Source organism: Amia ocellicauda, chromosome 14, assembly GCF_036373705.1.
Source record: "Amia ocellicauda isolate fAmiCal2 chromosome 14, fAmiCal2.hap1, whole genome shotgun sequence".
NCBI lineage: Eukaryota > Metazoa > Chordata > Actinopteri > Amiiformes > Amiidae > Amia > Amia ocellicauda.
Window position 1 is genome coordinate 5519044 of NC_089863.1, and position 2985 is coordinate 5522028.

The 2985-nt window shown below is 40.0% G+C and overlaps 1 non-coding gene across 1 annotated transcript; it reads left to right on the top strand.

Annotated features, from left to right (window-relative positions):
- The first annotated feature begins 947 nt into the window (after positions 1–947).
- Positions 948–1019, top strand: trnae-cuc (transfer RNA glutamic acid (anticodon CUC)). Its single transcript has one exon. It is a non-coding gene; the product is annotated as a tRNA-Glu (tRNA).
- The last annotated feature ends 1966 nt before the right edge of the window (positions 1020–2985 follow it).

Here is a 2985-nt window from a genome sequence, read left to right on the forward strand (position 1 = left end):
TCTCAAAGTGGTCTGAAGGAAGAGCACTCGAGCGCTTTCAAATAATGAATCTGGGAACATCTGTGACAGTATCAAACACGTGTTTAATGATTTATTATCCATTATTCGAGTTGCATACTGCAACTTCGGAGTCCTATACGACAAGGTCAGTGTGGAACCGTGTATGCATGTCGTTATCCATCCAACACAAAACTATAATCGTGACTTTTGATCTTAAAAAACATTGCTCGTGCCACTTTCCTTATTAATACGTTAATAAATAATCGAAGTCTTGTGGAGTTTACATCAGTTCATAATGACACAATCTGTTCCATATTTTGGATCTTTCTATCTCACGAGCGAAGTCACCGCTTCCCTGGTGGTCTAGTGGTTAGGATTCGGTGCTCTCACCGCCGCGGCCCGGGTTTTTCCAAATATTTTTTAGAACAGGTACAATGCTGATGGGTCTGTAGTTCGAAATGTGATCTTTAATCAGATGGGGGTGATCAAGCCTTTCTTACAAATGGGATGAGTGTTATTTAAGATGCAAAGATTAGTAATGTGATGAATAATATTTTATACACATCTGCTGCGTGAAGAATGCTGACCAGCACCAGTCAAAGTGGTCTGAAGGAAGAGCACTCGAGCGCTTTCAAATAATGAATCTGGGAACATCTGTGACAGTATCAAACACGTGTTTAATGATTTATTATCCATTATTCGAGTTGCATACTGCAACTTCGGAGTCCTATACGACAAGGTCAGTGTGGAACCGTGTATGGATGTCGTTATCCATCCAACACAAAACTATAATCGTGACTTTTGATCTTTAAAAAACATTGCTCGTGCCACTTTCCTTATTAATACGTTAATAAATAATCGAAGTCTTGTGGAGTTTACATCAGTTCATAATGACACAATCTGTTCCATATTTTGGATCTTTCTATCTCACGAGCGAAGTCACCGCTTCCCTGGTGGTCTAGTGGTTAGGATTCGGCGCTCTCACCGCCGCGGCCCGGGTTCGATTCCCGGTCAGGGAACTCGCTCTTTCCCGCCCCTTCCATAAACGAATGGAAAATCAATAAATCAAATCTATTCACGCTAAGTAGAGTGCATGTTATCAAATATGTATTTCCTGACTTCCCGTTTCAATCCTTGTAATGAGGGTGGGAGGTGCTGTATTGTGAGAAGAAGGGCCATGTGCACTGCTTGCAAAATGCAGGATGCGAAGGTAGCACATTACAAAGGATTGAGGGAGAGAGACGATACTGCATTTCATAATACATCTTGAGACAGGTGTGAATTCTCACACTGTCAGAGAGTTGGCGCTGTCTTGGAAATATTACAGTGGTGGGTCCAAGGAGACACTTTTGTAAGTCAATCTTATTTGCACGCTTGTATTATTTCATGCTAATTTGTCTTTGAGTGACCATCTAGGGAGGCATGTAAGAAATGCTGGAAATAAACTCATTCATGAACGGAAAAGATGTTCAGTTAAACTTCCGCAGTTTATTGTTAACCTATTTCTTGCTTTAATTTACTAATGTGATCTTTATAAGTGACATGGGAATCGAGAATTAGTCAAAGGTATTGAAGAGGTTACTACTGTAATTTGTGAGTTGTTGATTACTATAGAGGGAGGGCTGGAAGACTTAAGGGGATCTAAAATATACATTCTTTTTTTGTTTTGATTAGAGAAACATTGGTTTGAGCACCAGTTGAGCTTAAAACGTTTGAATTTAGGAGGAGATTAAGGTTAACCATCAACGGCTTTAAGGAAATCCCTGGTATTGTTGTCCGTGAGAGCTGTTTGTATGTGTTCAGTTAGCAGTAAAGTGGCTGATGCAAGACGATCTTTTTGTGCAAAAGACAAACTGATTTTCAGATTCTGATTCTGAGATTCTAAATAAAAAACTGGCCAGTAAGTATTTTTCCAAATATTTTTTAGAACAGGTACAATGCTGATGGGTCTGTAGTTCGAAATGTGTTCTTTAATCAGATGGGGGTGATCAAGCCTTTCTTACAAATGGGATGAGTGTTATTTAAGATGCAAAGATTAGTAATGTGATGAATAATATTTTATACACATCTGTTGCGTGAAGAATGCTGACCAGCACCAGTCTACTCAAACACTCCAATATCAGCAACAAACTTAGGTTATGTTATGTTCATTATTATGCAGGAGGTAAACCATCTGGTATTTGAATGAGATGTAATCACTTCCAATAGATAAGACTGTAACCTGTCTATCTGAAGATGCAAAAAGGCTTCTCCAAACTCACATGTATATTTATCTATAATCTATATTTATGTTTTATGGAATAAACTTGTTACTTCTTCATCGCTGTATCCTGGGATTTACTAAAACCACTACAGATATAAAGAGCGATAATAATCTTGAATTCAATAAACATGATCCAGTGATTGTGCAGCTCTTGACTGCAGGTCTCTGCGCATACAGGGTGTTTAATGAGTCGCTGAATCGGCGCTGCTGTTTAAACCGAGACAGTCGATACCATCCCACACAGAGATCACCAGACCAGCCCACCTGCTCACTGATTGGGTTAGGAAGAACCGTCACTCAAAACTACTCGACCAATGGAGAGCCATGATCCACGCCTCCCTGTAAATCCCACCCTCACGACAAAACAGCGCCAAAACTCGTAAACGAAAGAAAAAAAATCGAAAGCAAAGAAACTGGCGACGAAAACAAAAAATGCAGCATCACAAGCAAAGACGAGGGCTGCAGGCCAGTCTTGATAAAGTTTTTTTTTTTTTTGATTTCAATACATTTATTTTTTTTCAATTCTATAAATGTTGCATTCGATTTTTTTATTTTTGATCTCAAAATCAATTTTTTGACTAGAGGCAGAGGAGGGTCGTGGTTTGGAGGAGGTGCGACGGCGAGGGCTGACTACCGGAGTACTGGCAGGACCAGCACTGAAGGGTGCTGCTATCTCTGAAGCTCCAAAGTCAGCCAGCTCCTCAACCAGCCGCTCCCTGAAG